Raw genomic sequence first — 21657 nt, 5'->3', positions numbered from 1 at the left:
GCATTAACATTTCTTGTTTAATAAAAATGTAATAATAAAGGATGGCCTATACCAAGCACTTACTAACCGCGTGCATTCCTTTCCACAAATTAGTTCTAAGTGTGCCTGATTACATTAGATATTTATGAATAACATTAATGCACTTGCAGAAGTCTGTTGTTGCTAATTTGATGACATTTAGTTTGAACCAAATCCAAGTCATCACCATGGCAATTGCAAATTGGATCTTAAAAAGCTCAGACTAACATTATTGCAGTATTTACGTGGATTTATAATCTCTGTCGTGAATGTTACTTTCAGTCACTGATTATTCTTGGTGTTTTACAGGGAAACCATCTTCATTCAATAATGTTGTGCATTTACATGCAGTGCATAATATAATTCTCATTGAAATATTGCAATACTTACGGCAGATGGCTCTTCCTCAGCCCTCAAAAAGGGCTTGAAAGGTTTATTTTCACAAAGATGACTGCTTGCTTTGATTTTTTTTTATGTATGAATAAATCAACAAAGGTGTAAGCACATCATTATCCGATGTTGCCTTACAGCAATTTAATTTGCCTTAGCCTCTATCCTTCCAGTACAGCCCAAAAATGGGTGGACACAACCAAGAAATGATCTGTGTGAAAAACATTTTGTTTTCCCCATTTAATTTCTTTTTTAACATTTCTCTTGTTACATATATCCGCCCACACACACATCAACACCCACACCCGTAGATAAGTACTCACATCAGGAAAAGACAGGCCTGTGGCCTACTGCCAGCTGCTTGCCCTATGCTGCTTTTAAGATGATCACTAGAAAATACACAAAAATGGCCCAAGGTGTTTTACTCTCAGATTCTATGATACCAATGAGGAAACACATGAGGACAAAACACACTGGGGTCCACTGAATCCAATATTTATCCAACAGGGTGAATCCAACATCAAACCATACTTGTAGCTTGGATACTGATGCATTATCTGGCTGAGTTCACTCACTGGATAAATATTGAATCCAATGAGCCATCGGTGTAGCTTGCCCTTACAAAGCAATTCTCTGCCTTCATTTACTACAGCACATTTTCTTTTGCTGTGCATTTTGGAGGAAGGGCAGAGCCACTGGCAGTATTAATGTGGTGACTGAAGTACGGCCACAGGTATCTTTTCTTGTTAGATGATGCTGTGTGTGGTGTAATTTTTATGAAGAAACCTAGGCTTATCATGCAGGACACTCACCCATTGGTAGAGGAGATGACAAAAATCGATAAATTATAGGTGGGTGATGTGAACCATGTGTTTTAGAAATCTGTAAAGGAAAAGAAAGTCTTTTATATAGCGTCTTTCATGAACTTCAGGACGTCCCAAAGCAATTTTACAGCCAACAAAGTACTTTTGAAGTGTAGATTGTATAAGGAAGTGAAGACTGAGGGAGATAAGTTCTACAGGTCCTGGGAAAGTATGAGTTACAATAGTTGATAGTGCGATGAGTCGTGATATCACAGTGATACGGGGAGGAGGGGGTGTTGAACTGTCTATTCGGAGCTTAGGATGAACAAAAGGGGAAAGTTCAGTGAAACAATGGCCATAGTAGTACCAATAATATAAAGAATAAGAAGAAAGGTTTCCATGGAGAGAAAGAGAGAGAGAGAGAGAGAGGTTGGAGGCTAGATTTTGACAACTAGAAGTAAATACACTTAGGCCTCACACCATGTCAAGGGACCAAAAAGATCTTAGTGCCTTACTGTTTTAAGAAACTAACTGATCTCTTATGGCACTGCTCGTTGGTCGTTTGGGGTCATGGGGTAAAATTTCCTGTGTATTTGCGCCCAGAGACATGTGTAATCGGGGCGTAAAGCAAATACCTGACATAAAAGATCGAGGAAACTCAGGCATAAACGTGGTATGCCTGAGTTTCCTCACTCTTTTATGCCTAAGTATCAATCCTTGTGCCAAAACTCATTATAATGGCTCTGCCCCCAGCTAAAGAGCCGTACTTGCAAATTTCCTATGATTACGTTGGTTTTAAATGAGTGTAAAGTTAAGCCCAGAATTTGGGAGCGGCAGGAAATAAAGTCATTTTTCTGGTGGTTTATTGCGATTTGTTTTTATTTATCCTAACCGAGATTTGCACTGTATTTTCTGCTTCTTTGAATTCATTTTATGGCATCAGTATGAGTCACATTAAAAATTGAAAAGCTTCCACGATTGCAGGTTCTTAAACATGCTGTGCCTAATGTGCATGAACGATGGTTGGATGGATTAAAACTTTAATTCTCATACTTAAAGAAGGTACGAGTTTGCCCTGTCCTCAGGCCTGTTGGTTAAGCTGATTTCCACTTGATACCACCCATTTTTACATTCCAGCGCATATTGATGAGATTGGCAGGTAATTTGGGTGTTAGTAGACATCGGCAAAATGGGCACACCAATAGGCGTAATTTCGGGTGTATCTTCCCGATTGCGCCTCCACAAGAAATTCCACTCCATGATATTTAGGTGCTGTTCAACAAGATCATGATGCCTAACTGCTTGATGTGGGGAAGTGATCAGTAAAGGTACGCCCTGAGGTCAATTCCTGCCAGTGAAAGGTTCACTAGATTGGCAGTTACTTGACTCCTGTCCTTAGGAGAGGCCAGCTTATCTGCAGGTCAAAAAAAAACCCAGCAGGAAATGACTGACTTGCTTTCTATTTGTGTACATATCTGCTTTAAGATTATTCAGTTATGATCTGTTAGTGTTTTGTACAAAGTATGAGGGAAAAGTGTGATGGAGGCACTAGAGCACAAGACAGTTCGATAGACAAAGAGTCGGACTGGGGACGACCTGCCTTCTGCATGTGCAATTGGGAGTGTGAGGGCATTTCCTCCCTCTTGTCCTTACAGCATTCTGATTCAAGGATGCAAAAAGCACGCTAGAAATACATTTTGAATTGCCTGATGAATAATTATTCTGTGGTAGGAGAGAGTGCCTCATTTCACCTATTGAAATAGATTATTAAACAGTGCTTGAGGTACTGCAGTACAGTGTGTGTGGGCGTGGGTAAGAGTGCTGATGCACCATCGAAGAATAACATTCTGCCCAATAATTCTATTTTCAGAGTCTGCATTTCGAAACTTTTAAAATCATTTACATGGTTCCCTCTTCACAATCTAGCTGAGTCATTCGAAGTAAGTTTGCTGAGACGTAAAATGTTTGGCTTTAGTTTTACTCATTAATTCAGAAGAAAGAGAGAGAGAGACTGAAAATTGGAAACATTGGTTAAAAATGGCCTAAAAGAGAAAGCAGGAAAATAAGAGAGAATTCAAGCTTTGAATCATTACAAGGCTGTTTCAGTGTTTACACCAAATTGAAAGATATAGGAATAACAAGAATTTGAATTTGTGTACATTTTTTTTTGACTTGCTTCGTTCAAATAGGACTGCAGGAAATAAAGTTAGATGTGAATCTCAGGGTAACTGTTACTGTAACTGAAATAGCAACAATACCTCATAACTTGTCCTGGCAATGCTGCTGCTGGTGGTCACAAGACAAAAACCTAGGCCTCATAACAAACACCTGTTTGTTAGAGGAGGAGAAAAAAGGGAGAGAGATGTGAGGATCAATAATCAAAAATGGACATAAATCCCTTTGACATTCACCACAAAATCCATCGCACTGGTTGCAGTGTTGTATTGGTACACTTGCAAGTTTTATACCAGTTGGAAAGGATTACAATTGCACCCGTGTATAACCCACACTCCTAGGTTTGTAGGTCATCAAACCTACACTATGCATGAATGGCAGGCATGAATCCCCATCCGATAGCACTGTGGAGCTCCCACAGTCTCTACCACCACAGTACTGCACAGTTCCTGTTAGGATTGCCAACCCTCCAGATTTGCCCTGGAGTCTTCAGGAATTAAAGATCGATCTCCAGGACACTGCTGCGAGCAACCCTGGAGAAAAATCATTGGGACAATAATTTTTAAAAAAATTTTCTTTGAACACTTTTGTTATAAAATATTGGATCTGACTGTCAAGAATCATCCAATCAGGTAATGAAGAGTCTATTCGCTTTCCAATTGGTGTAGGAAGGTGGGGCACCGCGAGTGTGGACATGTTGGACGACCAATGGCAAGAGTGTGGGTGCAGGGTGGTTGGAGGAAGGAGGTCATGTGATGTCCAACCAGAGTTGGCAACCCTAGTTCCTGTACCTGTCCTTGAAATGCAACAGATTCTGAGAAAAATCGCAAATTTCTATTAGAGAGCACTCTCCAAAAAATGAGGGGTGAGTGCTCACAGACTCCATAGAATCTAAAGGTTTCAAGTACAATGACTACAGGCATGGTAGTACTATGGGACAGTAAGACTTCCTAGGTAACTAATCCTCGCAGAGTTCAACAGATAGACGAACCAAACAATCAGTTTGCTCTTTTCCTGATCCTGATTAGTTTTTCAAAGAATGTAATAACAGATTGAAGATCTACAAGGAACAAAGGCAAACTGACATTATTTAAAACAGTTTCCAACTTCCGTCACAAAGTAATAGACTGATGGAGATACGTTGTCAAATCCTGCAAGCTGCACTTCAGCAGTGTTATCGGTGAATTATTAATCCAATAGCCTTGAAGTTATGCTATGCAAATAGAATCCAAATGCTTAACACATTCATGTGCAATTCTTTTGTTCACTGCTCAAACAAAGGAGTTAACTGATTCATACCTCTGTTAAAATAGCAGGCAAAGGAATTTAACACAAACTCTGGCCTAGAAATTCGATGACACTGCCTCTGTTTGACAGGCTTAAAACAGGCTCCAAAGCCGCCAATATGGTGGGCAGCAGTGCTGCACTTTCTGCACTGGAAATGCACCATTCGCCATCGTAAGATGTGTCCAGGGCCCGCGCCTGAATCAGGGGCCAATGCCTGTTTGAGGCCCACTTTGTAAAATTGGGCTGCCCTGAATGTAACTGGTGCTGGGAGAAAACCAGGTCTGCATATGTTCTAACCAGCGGGCTATCACCAAAAAAGTAAGTTTATTAAAAATGCTTGCCTGAATATGGAGCCACATGTCACTGCTGGCCTTCGCTCGCCCCTCCCCCCTTCCCAATCATTGCCACCCCCCTCCCTCCCGATCAATTCCCCTCTTCTCTCAGTCACCCCCAATCACTTCAATGGGAATCAGGGGGAAAACTCGCCAGTGGCTGGAGTCATACCTAGTACAAAGGAAGATGGGAGTGGTTGTTGGAGGCCAATCATCTCAGCCCCAGGACATTGCTGCAGGAGTTCCTCAGGGCAGGTCCTAGGCCCAACTATCTTCAACTGCTTCATCAATGACCTTCCCTCCATCATAAGGTCAGAAATGGGGATGTTCGCTGATGATTGCATAGTGTTCAGTTCCATTCGCAACCCCTCAAATAATGAAGCAGTCCGAGCCCACATGCAGCAAGACCTGGGACAACATCCAGGCTTGGGCTGATAAGTGGCAAGTAACATTCATGCCAGACAAGTGCCAGGCAATGACCATCTCCAACAAGAGAGAGTGTAACCACGTTCCCTTGTCATTCAACGGTATTACCATCGCCGAATCCCCCACCATCAGCATCCTGGGGGTCATCATTGACCAGAAACTTAACTGGACCAGCCATATAAATACTGTGGCTACAAGAGCAGGTCAGAGGCTGGGTATTCTGTGGCGAGTGACTCACCTCCTGACTCCCCAAAGCCTTTCCACCATCTACAAGACACAAGTCAGGAGTGTGATGGAATACTCTCCACTTGCCTGGATGAGTGCAGCTCCAACAACACTCAAGAAGCTCGACACCATCCAGGACAAAGCAGCCCGCTTGATTGGCACCCCATCCACCACCCTAAACATTCACTCCCTTCACCACTGGCGCACTGTGGCTGCAGTGTGTACCATCCACAGGATGCACTGCAGCAACTCGTCAAGGCTTCGTCGACAGCACCTCCCAAACCTGCGACCTCTACCACCTAGAAGGACAAGAGCAGCAGGTACATGGGAACAACACCACCTGCACGTTCCTCTCCAAGTCACACACCATCCCATCTTGGAAATATATCGCCGTTCCTTCATCGTCGCTGGGTCAAAATCCTGGAACTCCCTAACAGCACTGTGGGAGAACCGTCACCACACAGACTGCAGCGGTTCAAGAAGGCGGCTCACCACCACCTTCTCAAGGGCAATTAGGGATGGGCAATAAATGCCGGCCTCACCAGCGACGCCCACATCCCATGAACGAATAAAAAAAAACCCTCTCCCGGTCTCTTCCCTCCCTCCCGATTGCTTCCCCCCTTCTCCCAAGACTTACCTATTAGCTGCTGCCCATTTACCGTCCCACATAAATAAGGCATCAGGCAGGCCTTGGGCATCAATGGGGCAATCGAAGTGCACCTACCTCCCGATTCTCAAATGCTGGCTGCCCGTTTTTCAGGCTCAGAACGGGCGGCCATGAGTTGAATTTCTTCCCCAGCGTGTGCAGTATGAGGAGCTCCAATTACAAAAGGACGACTCGTGTTGGAGAGTGATTTCGGAAAGGCAAACCCAGGATTTAGGACACTAAATTATGAAGTTTCGCAGAACTGAACTTGTTTTCAGTAGAGAAAAGATTGGGAGGAGACATGATCCTGGTCTTATAAAAACTGAGAGGAATGAATAATGTCGATTCAAAATGGTTACTTAAGTTGAACTGTGAGCACTGAACTAAAGGATACATGGAAAAAATTAACAAACCTCATGTAAGACTAGGGATTAGAAGATACTTTTTATTTATCATGTACTGGATATTTGGAATAGAGTCCCAGCTAAAATAGGCAATGCTGTATTTATTTACAAAAAAGCTTGATAAATATCTGCTTAGGAAGAGGTTTGACTCTCAGGAGAATGCGTATAGTTAGAGGTAATTGACGCTACTCAGAACATTAGGTTTCCTGAGCTGATAGGACTGTGAAAATGTCATGCTTACAAAGAGGACCATTCAAGGATGAATGTCATGAGAGGCAAAACCCTTCGAGTCACTTAAGAGATAGTCGGATGGTGTGACGCAGGGACCCTAAGTTCTACACGGACAACCTAAGTTGAGCTGAATAGCTTTCCTCACCTGTGAACTTGTAGGATGTAAAGTTGAATATTCTGGAGTTTTGCTGGACATTAAATGGGTTGCCTAGAATGGCTTGACAGAGTGGCTTGCATATAATCCATGACAGCCATCTCCTCCCCTTGATCTTTTTTAATAATATTGCTTTGAAAGCTTCAAACTGTGCAATTCTCAGTTAGAAATCTTTATCTGTACATCTCAAGTGCTTCAAAATACAGCTTATTTAAAAGATCATGGTGGAGATACAGATGAAGATCACCTTGGATACCTGTGAGTGACGATTTCTTTGCATACAAGAACTTAAGGGTGGATTTACAATAGGCCTGTAGCGTGGGTACAAAGCGGTTTTGCTTTGCAGCATGTTGCAGTTACAATAATGAATGCAATCTGAATCCAGAGTCAGGGCACAACCAGGAGGAGGAAGTCTCATTGTACTTCGCTCTGGAGTCATGAGTGACAGCCCTGTCAGACAGCTTCCCTCTTTGTCTCCTTGTGGTCTATGTACAGGCAAGAATTTGATTTAAAGATGTTATAATAAAAGTGTTCAAGTGGGGGAAGGGGAGAATGTAGTTATTATTTTATCAAAATCAGCTCTTTTCAGATGTTTCACATCACAAAATAGTTTTGGACGAAGGAGGCTGTTCAGCCCATTGGACCTTGCCCAGGTTATCAATCCTGTCACATTCCCATTACACATCTAGCTGCTTCTTAAATGAGTCCAGTGTCCCAGCTTCAACCAGCCTTCTTGGCAACGTATCCCACCTGCAGATCCCCCTTTTCTGCAATATTCATCACAGTTATGCATATGGCACCTAATGGATACACTAGTTTCCTGGACTGTGTTATTAAAGATAGCCTCTTCCACAGTGCCATTCTCCTGCGAGATTATTTATTAAAGATAGCCTCTTCCACAGTGCCATTCTCCTGCGAGATTATTTATTAAAGATAGCCTCTTCCACAGTGCCATTCTCCTGCGAGATTATTTATTAAAGATAGCCTCTTCCACAGTGCCATTCTCCTGCGAGATTATTTATTAAATCCGCACAACATTTTGAAATGGGTCAGACACTGCAGAACACCATTCAGTGATTGCTCCTTTACCTGTCCTAGCTACTGAATGATCCCAACTCATTTCCCTGCCTCGCAGATCAGTTTTGATGTAATTTGAGATCTCTATATGTCACCTCCAAGTTATCATTCGGAGTACTCACTCCCTCTCCCACTCAGCTAATCACAGGTCGTGAAATTATTATACAACCTTTGCTTAAGAATACTTACTTTTACAACTCAACAAGCACTAAATCCATGTTGATAAAAGCAATCAAGAAAAAGTTAAAGAACTTTACGCATTTATTTTAGAAATCTAACCATGGCATTCAGTTCTCTGATGATCTGATGAGTCCATGGGGGTGAAATAGGTCTATGCCAGTAGCGTGAAACAGGGTCATGGCGAATCAACAGCCCGTTTTACACCGCACCCCATTTTCATTTTCATTGAAGTCAATGTAAAAGTGGCTGCTGATTTGCTATGAGCCTGTTTCATGATACTGACTTAGACCAATTTCACCCCCCATGTATCTAATTCCCTCGTGATGCATCCAGTTCTCCTAGTGATTTAATGGGCTCATGTACAAAGGACATTTGAGTTAGTCAATGATTTGAATTAAGCAAAATAAATAACACAACAAAGTGTAAATTTAGTGGTAAAAACATTTGAATTAGCAAATAATTTGGAATAAGTAACTTTGAATTAACAAGAATGAAGCATTCTCATAGGTTTAAGCATCCAATTCTCGTGGTGGTCTGATGGATTGATGTATCTGATTCTCCTGGTGATCTGATGGATTGATGTATCTGATTCTCCTGGTAGTCTGATGGATTGATGTATCTGATTCTCCTGGTGGTCTGGTGGATTGATGTATCTGATTCTCCTGGTGGTCTGGTGGATTGATGTATCTGATTCTCCTGGTGGTCTGGTGGATTGATGTATCTGATTCTCCTGGTGGTCGGATGGATTGATGTATCTGATTCTCCTGGTAGTCTGATGGGTTGATGTATCTGATTCTCCTGGTGATCTGGTGGATTGATGTATCTGATTCTCCTGGTGGTCTGATGGATTGATGTACCTGATTCTCCTTGTGGTCTGATGGATTGATGTACCTGATTCTCCTGGTGGTCTGATGGATTGATGTATCTGATTCTCCTTGTGGTCTGATGGATTGATGTATCTGATTCTCCTGGTGGTCTGATGGATTGATGTACCTGATTCTCCTGGTGGTCTGATGGATTGATGTACCTGATTCTACTGGTGGTCTGATGGATTGATGTACCTGATTCTCCTTGTGGTCTGATGGATTGATGTACCTGATTCTCCTGGTAGTCTGATGGATTGATGTATCTGATTCTCCTGGTAGTCTGATGGATTGATGTATCTGATTCTCCTGGTAGTCTGGTGGATTGATGTACCTGATTCTCCTGGTGGTCTGATGGATTGATGTACCTGATTCTCCTGGTAGTCTGATGGATTGATGTATCTGATTCTCCTGGTAGTCTGATGGATTGATGTATCTGATTCTCCTGGTAGTCTGATGGGTTGATGTACCTGATTCTGCTGGTGGTCTGATGGGTTGATGTATCTGATTCTCCTGGTAGTCTGATGGGTTGATGTACCTGATTCTCCTGGTGGTCTGATGGATTGATGTATCTGATTCTCCTGGTGGTCTGATGGATTGATGTATCTGATTCTCCTGGTGGTCTGGTGGATTGATGTATCTGATTCTCCTGGTAGTCTGATGGATTGATGTATCTGATTCTCCTGGTGGTCTGATGGATTGATGTATCTGATTCTCCTGGTGGTCTGATGGATTGATGTATCTGATTCTCCTGGTGGTCTGATGGGTTGATGTATCTGATTCTCCTGGTGGTCTGATGGATTGATGTACCTGATTCTCCTGGTGGTCTGATGGATTGATGTACCTGATTCTCCTGGTAGTCTGATGGATTGATGTATCTGATTCTCCTGGTAGTCTGATGGGTTGATGTACCTGATTCTCCTGGTGGTCTGATGGATTGATGTATCTGATTCTCCTGGTAGTCTGATGGGTTGATGTACCTGATTCTCCTGGTGGTCTGATGGATTGATGTACCTGATTCTCCTGGTGGTCTGATGGATTGATGTACCTGATTCTCCTGGTGGTCTGATGGATTGATGTACCTGATTCTCCTTGTGGTCTGATGGATTGATGTACCTGATTCTCCTGGTAGTCTGATGGATTGATGTATCTGATTCTCCTGGTAGTCTGATGGATTGATGTATCTGATTCTCCTGGTAGTCTGGTGGATTGATGTACCTGATTCTCCTGGTGGTCTGATGGATTGATGTACCTGATTCTCCTGGTAGTCTGATGGATTGATGTATCTGATTCTCCTGGTAGTCTGATGGATTGATGTATCTGATTCTCCTGGTAGTCTGATGGGTTGATGTACCTGATTCTGCTGGTGGTCTGATGGGTTGATGTATCTGATTCTCCTGGTAGTCTGATGGGTTGATGTACCTGATTCTCCTGGTGGTCTGATGGATTGATGTATCTGATTCTCCTGGTGGTCTGATGGATTGATGTATCTGATTCTCCTGGTGGTCTGGTGGATTGATGTATCTGATTCTCCTGGTAGTCTGATGGATTGATGTATCTGATTCTCCTGGTGGTCTGATGGATTGATGTATCTGATTCTCCTGGTGGTCTGATGGATTGATGTATCTGATTCTCCTGGTGGTCTGATGGGTTGATGTATCTGATTCTCCTGGTGGTCTGATGGATTGATGTATCTGATTCTCCTGGTAGTCTGATGGATTGATGTATCTGATTCTCCTGGTGGTCTGATGGATTGATGTACCTGATTCTCCTGGTGGTCTGATGGATTGATGTACCTGATTCTCCTGGTAGTCTGATGGATTGATGTATCTGATTCTCCTGGTAGTCTGATGGGTTGATGTACCTGATTCTCCTGGTGGTCTGATGGATTGATGTATCTGATTCTCCTGGTAGTCTGATGGGTTGATGTACCTGATTCTCCTGGTGGTCTGATGGGTTGATGTACCTGATTCTGCTGGTGGTCTGATGGATTGATGTATCTGATTCTCCTTGTGGTCTGATGGATTGATGTATCTGATTCTCCTGGTGGTCTGGTGGATTGATGTATCTGATTCTCCTGGTAGTCTGATGGATTAATGTACCTGATTCTCCTGGTGGTCTGATGGATTGATGTATCTGATTCTCCTTGTGGTCTGATGGATTGATGTATCTGATTCTCCTGGTGGTCTGATGGGTTGATGTATCTGATTCTCCTGGTGGTCTGATGGGTTGATGTATCTGATTCTCCTGGTGGTCTGGTGGATTGATGTATCTGATTCTCCTGGTGGTCTGGTGGATTGATGTATCTGATTCTCCTGGTGGTCTGGTGGATTGATGTATCTGATTCTCCTGGTGGTCTGGTGGATTGATGTATCTGATTCTCCTGGTGGTCTGGTGGATTGATGTATCTGATTCTCCTGGTGGTCTGATGGGTTGATGTATCTGATTCTCCTGGTGGTCTGATGGGTTGATGTACCTGATTCTCCTTGTGGCCTGATGGATTGATGTATCTGATTCTCCTGGTGGTCTGATGGGTTGATGTACCTGATTCTCCTGGTGGTCTGATGGGTTGATGTATCTGATTCTCCTGGTGGTCTGATGGGTTGATGTTTCTGATTCTCCTGGTGGTCTGGTGGATTGATGTATCTGATTCTCCTGGTGGTCTGATGGATTGATGTACCTGATTCTCCTGGTGATCTGATGACTCTGTGGTCCTGAAATTATTGGGTTTGGGCAGGGCAGGAAATAAGATTTGGGGTGAACACAGTTCCACTGGAATTCCACCCTGACCAATGGGCCTCTTTAAATTGTGGTGGGAAATGGATGTCTTGGGAGTTCCTGGGAACTTCCTGGAAATTCCACCCTAATGAGGTATCAGGGTAACTAATGCCAGTTGAGAACTGGTGTGAGTTCCCCTGAGGGCCTTCTGAATGCCCCAAACCTTAACTCGGGAAATGTAATGAATCCTACATCCAACCAGCGGTTCAGAGCTGAAGCCACTGAAGTTCCCACCCAGGTCATCCAAATGACCCCGTCCCCACAATTTGACATGACAGAGTGGCCTCCATGGAATTTCAAGCCTTATGTGTAGTTCAGAATTTGTGTTTCACAGAAGGCTCAACGTCTAAGTTCACTCAAGAAAACCAGACATCTTCAAGGTTGAGCCAAGCACAGGGCACCTGACTCAGGTTGGCAAGTTAGTAGTCACCTTTTATGGAAATATTGAACTGCGACGCAGGAATACGTTATTGGTTCAACTCATATCATTTAAATTACTGAAACACAAGCCAGGCACTTTAGGATCTTTAGGGAATTTAAACTAAACTTGACATAGAGACCTGCAGACAGCTCAATAAAATAAAATGCCACCGTGGTGTATGGCAGCAGTTTGATACGGATGGGAGTAATACACAGAGAAAGACCGAAACAAACAGAAATACCGAGAGGGGGAAGTTAGCTTAGGGCAAAAGCTATGACTGAATGAAATTATTCAGCGACGCCTTCTGCCCTGCTCCTTACTGTCGTTACATCGATGCATTTTTATATTTATTGATCTTTTCCATCAAAATCTTTGATTAATTCCCATCAGTGGTCCTTTTCACTTGTTAACATTGCCTAAATTGCAGAACAACGAAGGCGTCTAAAGCTGAGTGAAACACTGCGTATATTAAAATGATTAATGGTGAAGGTCTTGCATATTGAATAAATAGCTGGGTCATAGGTGCCAGCAACATCTAGCATATTTGTACACATAAAGACGAAAGCTGTTGTGATAATTTCTGAGTTCTTCATTTAATTTCTCCTGAGGAGACCAATACAAAGCAAAGGCTATGTAGCCACTGTGTACAAAAGGCACCCACACATTTCTAAAAATAAGATTCTCAGCCTCCCTGTTCTTTTTCGTTGTGGAAAAGAATTCCTATCTGTTGCTAGAAACCTTACACTTATGCCTTTGGATTCTGATTATGAACAGTGTGTATGATCACCTCCTCAAATGAATGAGTCACCTTACTAAATTTTAAACATAGGAAAATACAGGCCCAAAGAATACTCTGCAGCCCATCTGGCCAATCCCAAAAACTAACATCTCTTAATCATCCACTCACCAAATATCTTTTCCAAATTGCTCTTAAATTTTTCCACACTATCTGCCTCTGCCACCTCCCTAAACAGTCCATTCCACTCATTCACCATCCGCTTCAAAAGGTAATTAAAACTAAACCACCCGGGCACTTTCCCTCTACTAAATTTGAGCCCCTGTTCCTTGGCTCTAGAGTATGTGACAATCTCAAACAGATTATCAGGGTTCCATTTTTCTATTTCCTTAAGAATCTCAAATAATATCTGTCCTGAGCCTTCTCTTCTCCAGAGAAAACAATTCCAGGCTCTTCAACCTCTCCTCGTGGCTCAGATGCCTCAAGCGAGGTATCAATTTAGTTGCCTTTATCAGCATTGCCTCCAGTGCCTGGATATCCTTGCCACAGTGTGGCAGTCAGAATTGTAAGCTAATGAATTGGTTATTATTTACAGTCTATTGGGAAATAACATAAAAACTAACTTATTAATATCTTAACCACTTATCTCTTCCGAGCCTTTTTTTAACTTGCTTTAAAACACAACACTTAAAGTAACCCGACCTGAGCCCATTACTTCTATCTTTACTTTTTTTTTGGCTCCTCTAAGGTCATTCTCTCCAGTCTCTTCACCTTCCTGTCGGCCAGTCATGCCGTCTTCAATTTCTCCCCTCTCGGGTTCTTTGTCCCTCCAATCCATACCTCAATCCATTACTACTCTTCAGCCTTCCTAAACTCCTGTTGCCGTCCCAGGCTTGATCCCTTCAGTAAGCTTACAGCTACACCCTGCGCCTCTCTTGGCATACTCTGAGGGCCCATCTAGGCACTTATCGCTGCATCTTTACGATCAGCAATGCCAACTGCTCCCTCATCCTCTCTCACCAACCTTTCTGCCCATCTCCCATTGGGGGCTAACCTTTCTAACCTCCTTTCTGTCTTGCTCACCACACCCAGTACTATCCCCTTAGACTCTGTCAGCAGATTAACAAACACTGCCTCTCTGCATTTCTCTCCAAAAAGTCTGTTTGCTTATGAAGGAAGCTCTTGGCGTCCATGACCTTATTGTGGATGATCGCATTGACATCCTGGTTTTGACTGATATTTGGCTCATATTTGACTGATATTTGGTGACATCTTGACCCTTGTTGAAACCTCTTCGCCTAGCTATATTTTCCATCACCTGCCTCACCCAAACCACTATGGTGGTAGTGTGGCCTTTATCACCAAATCACGCCCTGGTCTCTCCCCCTACTTCTCTGGTCTCTTCTCTTTCTTTGCAAATCTCACCTTGTTCCACCTCTCTCGCTTCTCCTCATTGTCTACTGCCTCCCCAAATCCCACCCTGTGTTTCTCACTGATATCCTTCCTCAGCCTCTGCACTGAGCATCTCCTTATCCTCAGAGATTTCAATCTCCATCTCAGCTCCCTTTGCCCCCTCCCCTCTGATTTTACTTCTCCCTCCTGTCCTCCCTAAATCTCTCCCTCTATTTACGTCATACCTATATTCACAACTACCCTCTCCACCTTGCCATCTCCCGTGACCTCTCAACCCCCATAGTCTCCATCACAGAAAAGGCCACGTTATGATACTTTATGGGAAAAGGATGTTTTTGTACATTAAGGGCACCACATTCATGCAAGTTGTTGCTGTTGTTGCTGTTTTTATGACTTTGTAAAAAACTCTTTCTGTGGAAAAATGATCAACAAAATAATGCTAAAATGTGACAACATGTAAAAGGATGAGTATCAATCCTAAGACATGCATCCGTCCATTATGCAAATAATTGTATTCAATATAATTAGGTTTATATTAAAAAATTGTTCAGCAAAATCAATACTTTTATCATTGAGAATTTATTTTTAATAAAAATTTAAAATTTATATAACTGGGTTATATAGTCAAGAATTTATTTTTTAAATGGGAGGTATTGTGTACATAGACGACAGTAAACCCTTACTGATCAAAATTAGAAATATTTAGTTCCTGGATGTGGCAGGAAATGTCTGATCATGAGATATAATTATCGGTTCTTCTGTGGCAAGTTCCAGCCTTAACGGTTAGGAGTGCAGTTTTTCACTGATTCCTACTGCTTGTGAATCTTGACCAATTGTGCACCAGTTAGGGCAGGACTCCTAAAAGATTGGCTATATTAGTTGTCAATCATGGAGCCACCTAGTGCCCTAACCCAATAATATCAAACCATTCTTGAAAGTACAGTGGACAATTCTGAGGTGAGCAAGTAATGTCACTGAGGTATAGTTGACATTTATATTAGTTTTTCTCAGTAGCATCTTTTAAGACTGCTTAATTGCTGACGATGTTACTTAAAAGATATAATTTCAAATTGCAGTGAAGTTGTGATATATGCAATAGCTCTGGATGGGAAACAAATGTTGCATCTAACTCATTTGCATGAAAGGACTGACTAGTTCAATACTGACCAAGTAGAAAGCAAACTTGATGCTTGGTAACAGTATATATACTTCGAGTAGGATATTACCAGGGATTTGCTCATTTGTAAACATAACCATGTGGTTAATGGTATTATCCCTGCTTTGTATGTTTAAAAATGTTTAATCCGCTGCAAAATGGAGCATAATTATATTATGAGGCTGATATAATCAAATAGAGTTGTGTCAAATTTGTATTAAAAGGATCCAGCGCTATTTTTGTTGAATCTCAAACAAATGCACGTCTTCCAAAGGACGAGGAAGCCTTTGTTCATCAGAGGATTTTTTTCCTATTCATCATCAAGTGATGTTCCACTAAAAACCTTTAGTTGCAGTTCTCTCTCGCTAGGAGGTAGAAAAGAATAAGCCGGAAATGTCAACAATTAACACTTCAAGGCTAAAAAAATCATACAATTTGCAATAGGGTAGCATCCTTTTCAAGTATAAACCATTCCTATACCACTAAAACAAATGATTGAAATTACACTGGGGTAATTTTGACTTTATGCGATGCTGTGAAATGGGTGATAGTGAGTCGGCAGCTCGGTTTACATCTCTCCCGATTTTCCTTTCCGTTGACTTCAGTAGAAATAAAAATGGGGAGAGATGTAAAACAGGCAGCCAATTTGTTATCAGCCATTTTACATTATCGCACAAAGTTCAAATCTACCCCACTATGTCATGTTCGAACAAATGCACTCATGCATTTCTGTGAAATTCTTTTCTTCAATTTTTTAACGAAGGTGTTAACCCATTTATTTAAACAGGAACCTTTCTATTACTGATCTCTCACATTGCAATTTCAACCCCCAGAAGTCTTACAAACAGATATCACCCATCAAAACTACCCTGTTGTGTAAATAGGAGCTCAATGCTCATGGAACAAGAAATGTAACTATAGTCTTAACCATTACCCTGTTTAATTAACATTCACTCTATACTAATAGCACAACTGAAATCAATGCATTAACCCTCACTTTGCTGAATAAATGAGTACTGTGGCTGGTTAACAAATGTAAATAGTGCTTGGCCTTATTGTGCCAGATATACAGAAACTCCATCAGCTCAACATTACAAATATCCTGATTAATGATTTAACCCTTGCCTTGTTGAAGAAATGAGTGTTTCAAAAAGCTATGACCAGTGCTCTGACCAGCACAGTGGGCCCAGCTGAATAAATGTAAAAATCCATGCTGTTTACATTGAACGGGTTGCATTTCCACTTTTGTTACACTGGTAAACTAGCGTAACCTGGGAAGATAGGGTATGAAAATCAGATGGGGAGTCGTTCCATCAGCTCCCTGCCACCCAATGCCACTTCTAAGTGACATTTGGTATATAATACGTCCAGCTAAATATGGGCGGGTGTATTATGATAGAATGCAAATAACAGAATGAGGTCATACAATTTCCCATCATCTCTGCCCTAGCAACGCTGGACACCAGAAATGCTGGTGTGTTCCTTGCATTCAGTGTTGTTATGGGCCATGGAGTTGTGGGGTGGGAGGCATGAAAAGCAAGTGGAGCAGTTTATTACAACATGAATAGTATTAGTCAGTATATCTGTAGGATCTATGTGATCGTAGCTATTAGGTCATGTGTAGAAACTGCCATTCCTTGATATTAACTTATGTAATGTAGCACCTGTGATCTTTTGGAATTGGTTAGCGCAGGTGTTTATAGAGAGTGATACACCAATCCTGGTCAGAATGTGCAAGGAGAATTTCAGACTTTGGCATTTGAAGCCTGTTAATAAGTTATGGTTCCATTTACATATCTCGAAAATGCATCGTATTTATATTCACTGTTTTATTAGGATGATGTTGTAGGTCAATGGTAGAATGTTCTGGTATAAATGAAGAACCCTTGTTGTTCTGGTTATGCACTGAGGATTTCTCTAACATATACAGTACTTAAAACATACGGTGACATTTTAAACAAACGTCATTCATTGTGTTGCAAAGAGAATTTGTCATCCAGCCTCCAGCACACTCATAATGTCACTCTATTAAAATGCACAAAACCATCTGTGTATCATCCCACTGCACTGACATGAAGAACTCTCGACATGCACTATGCCACATGTTCATGTTTTTTTCTTCAGTTTAATGATTTGCTGGTCGAAAATGGCAGAATCTTCAAATGACTTTTCAACAGCCAGAGTGTCAAAGAAATGAGAGGAGCCACGAAGACTGTTCAAATAATTTTATTCAGAAACATTTCCTGCACTCAGTTTCCTTGGCAAATACCAGTGAATTTATTTGTAAGTAACTTTGTTGAGTTTATGTTCCCTCTCAAATGACTAACTCTGTCAACAGCAGCAAGGAATAAGCAGCAGGTCTGGTAAAGAAGGCTCGATGCTGTCCACCAGGTCAACACCCACAGCTTCTCCTTCAGCTTAGATCAGATGACCCCCCCCCCCCAACCCCTTCAAAACCATTATTGCAGAAGTATATCAAAATTAAATAGATAAGAAGAGTGACTATTGAGAGGGTCCTTGAACTATTGCAAGAAAAGAGAGCAATGATGATTATGGTGAGAAAGATGGCAAATGGTGGGCACATTACTCTGGACTCGCAAAGAAAATTGTTTGGGTTATTACTGTCTGGAAAAGCTGATAGTAATAGATCAAGAGGCAAGCAAAGAACAAAGTGGCTAGATGACCTGATGGAATGGGGAGGTGTAACTTCAGGCGATGATGCAATCCAGCTTTTAAGAAGCCAGAGGATATGGAGTGCATGGGGGTCATTTTCATCTTCACCACTTGGACTGATAGAAATCAAATGGAAATGAAAATTGTGAGGTTTCTATAATTAACCCCACTAGTTACCAACCTCCAGGAGGGAGCCTTTGGCTTAATGGTTGCATTCCTGCCTGAGTCAAAAGGTGCAGGGTTCAAATCTCATTCCAGATAGTCCCGGCGAGTGGAGACCAGAGCTCCGGCTCTGAATTCCTGGTTGACGTTCAGCAGGATGCTCATGTCTGGTGGGTGTGGGTGCCCCCCCCCACCATCATAGTATGGGCTGTGGGAGCCCATAAAACACGCCTGCTGTAAAGGGCTAACCATCCTATCAGTTGGTATAAAGATGATTACAGCCATGGAAGGAGCCTGTTAATCAGCCTGCAAACTTTCCACTACTTCACACTATTCTCCAAGTGAAGATACAACAATAACCAACCTCCAGAATGGAGAAGTCACAGAGAGAAAAAGTCAATTTATATTAAATAAATTAAGAAAACTGGTTTCAAGATCTGCTATTGTTAGGGTGGCTACCCAATCTCTATTTTTTGCTTTTTGGCATTAACAGTGGATATAGGCTTGTGCAGATACTGTACAAAGCAGAGTTTTTTCTGTTCTTCTGCAAGAATGTGTTAATCCTGCCTAAGTTGTTGATGAAGTGATTATCCATTAACCTCTAGGACCTGAGCAGACAGGTGGCCTTCACTGTCTGTTAACTGCCCTAGGAATTCAGACACACTGGCATCAATTAGTCAGTCTCAGTATAATTGTAAGGAAAGGCAGTTTTAATTCAATAATTTAGTGGTAAATAGTTCCCAGCGTGGTCCTGAGCCATAGATGCGGTAATTTTCAATGAATCTCGACACTCACCTGACGAAGGAGAAAGCCTCCGAAAGCTTGTGACTATCAAATAAAACTGTTGGACTATAACCTGGTGTTGTAAGATTCCTTACATCTGAGCCATAGAGACCAGGAAGGTCCCAGCTTTGATCCCTGGTCTGTACTGAGTTGGTGAACCTCAACTGGGTATAATAGAATTGGTCTCTGTGTCCTTATGCTAGGGAGGGGAAAATTAGCTAAGGGTCACACTCCTTACTGGGAAATACGTATCAAGGAGAACAGGCCACACTGTGATGCTTTCCACGGAGCGAGTGTTAAGAACAAGTCCTGTGCGTGACCAGTAAAGCAGCTGGGACCAAAGAGAATTGTGCCACACAGGCTCCTTCAGCCTCCTTAGAGGATACTCTGATGTCTGTAGTCCAGATGAAACTTTTAGATGAGAATAGTATTGACATTCTGTAGGTCTAGTGGTATTTTGTACTTGATCCACATGGTTGATGTTGCAGAGAGACATTCAAATTTTGTGTGGTGAGCTATTGCTGGCAATGTGAAAGTCAGATTTTGATAGTTACCATAGTTACATACATGGAGCCTCCTGCAAAAGGCTGAATGAATAGTAGCAATTTGAAAATTATCTTTTGAAATTATACGACACAGCAATTTTAAGTGATAAAAGTGACTCACTCCAGTCCAATTTGCCCCACATCTCACAGGGGCATCACTGGAGTTTCTCAGATACCCCTCCAGAGCAATGAGTATTCACACTCAGACATATAAAAAAACACTAACCCGCCCCATGGTTCTGTGCATAAATGCACTGCCTGATGTGATATAGGGCCAAATCTTGCTGGAGGGGGTCATCTTGCGGCGTACACCGATAGTTCGACTTTTTCCTGCACCAGTCAGCTCGACAAATGTTTGTGCCGTAACTACCTGGAAGTGTGAGCTGATAACAGCACGGCGAGGACAATGGGCATCTGGGACCTTGCTGAACAGCGGGACCGACAGTCTATCTCTTTAACCAATGCGATTTAAGGATTGAGAGAGAAACAGAGGAACGATGGAGAAGGAGGGTGAATTAGAGTCAAATCAGGTACAGAAAGAGAAATAAAGAGAGGGAAAGAAAGATTGGATTGAGAGTGAGGAAAAAAAGACAGAAAGGAAAAGTAAGAAAAAAAAAATTAAATTTGAAATTTTTAAAATCTCTTAAAGAATTTACTACATGCTGAACTGACGCTGTATAGTTCAAATTGTTTTCTTTCTGGGCCAAAGAGATTGGTTGGTATTGCATTAACAATTATCACATCATTAAAAGGGTACTTATGCTATTAATGACCAACCTTAACTCCTTAACATTCTGCGGTGAATTTAATGGGCAATTAATGTGCAAATCCAGCAAGTTCTTAAAAATAATGGGACGACTAAGGTCGAGATGCTGTTTGTACGAAGTAAACAGCAGAGCGGCGTAAATTGACGTGCAAGCTCTGGAGAGTCCCATCTCACGGGCTATCTCTCAATCCTCTGAACTTGCTGGCGTATTTGAGCATTAATAACGGCGTGCGTCTTTAACACACCGTTATTTTTCCAGCAAGATTTGGTCCATTATAATGTAAGAAAGTGCTGCTGCACTTTGATTGGCACCCCATCCACCACCCTAAACATTCACTCCCTTCACCACCGGCGCACTGTGGCTGCAGTGTGTACCATCCACAGGATGCACTGCAGCAACTCGCCAAGGCTTCTTCGACAGCACCTCCCAAACCCGCGACCTCTACCACCTAGAAGGACAAGGGCAGCAGGCGCATGGGAACAACACCACCTGCACGTTCCCCTCCAAGTCACACACCATCCCGACTTGGAAATATATCGCCGTTCCTTCATTGTCGCTGGGTCAAAATCCTGGAACTCCCTTCCTAACAGCACTGTGGGAGAACCGTCACCACACGGACTGCAGCGGTTCAAGAAGGCGGCTCACCACCACCTTCTCGAGGGCAATTAGGGATGGGCAATAAATGCCGGCCTTGCCAGCGACGCCCACATCCCGTGAACGAATAAAAAAAAACTCTGCCATTTAACTCTGTGCTTTAATTTCTGGGGTTTTTTTGCTAATTCCGCCCCCTCTCCCCCCTGTTATTGAAGGATTAGCTGAGAGCCACTAACTTAATATAGACCAGGACTTGAAGCTGGAACCTCATGCTCTGTTTGTCTTTGTCTCAACCTTATTTTTTGAAAAACACAATTTAGTTGTACAAACATATTTGTTTGGAAGAAGTGATTGGAGGGGAATGTGTACAAATCTTTGGAGAGTCAGAGAGTTAAGAGAGTATACAGCTTGAAATATT

General features: G+C 42.2%; 1 protein-coding gene across 1 annotated transcript in view; it reads left to right on the top strand.

Annotated features, from left to right (window-relative positions):
- The window catches only part of prkcq (protein kinase C, theta), a 108702-nt gene that overhangs the window by 11521 nt on the left and 75524 nt on the right, over nt 1-21657 (top strand). The gene's annotated exons all lie outside the window — the stretch shown is intronic.

The sequence above is a fragment of the Heptranchias perlo genome, chromosome 24 (assembly GCF_035084215.1).
Source record: "Heptranchias perlo isolate sHepPer1 chromosome 24, sHepPer1.hap1, whole genome shotgun sequence".
Lineage (NCBI taxonomy): Eukaryota > Metazoa > Chordata > Chondrichthyes > Hexanchiformes > Hexanchidae > Heptranchias > Heptranchias perlo.
Note: the sequence above shows the minus strand (reverse complement) of the source record. Positions and strands in the feature narration are given on the sequence as shown.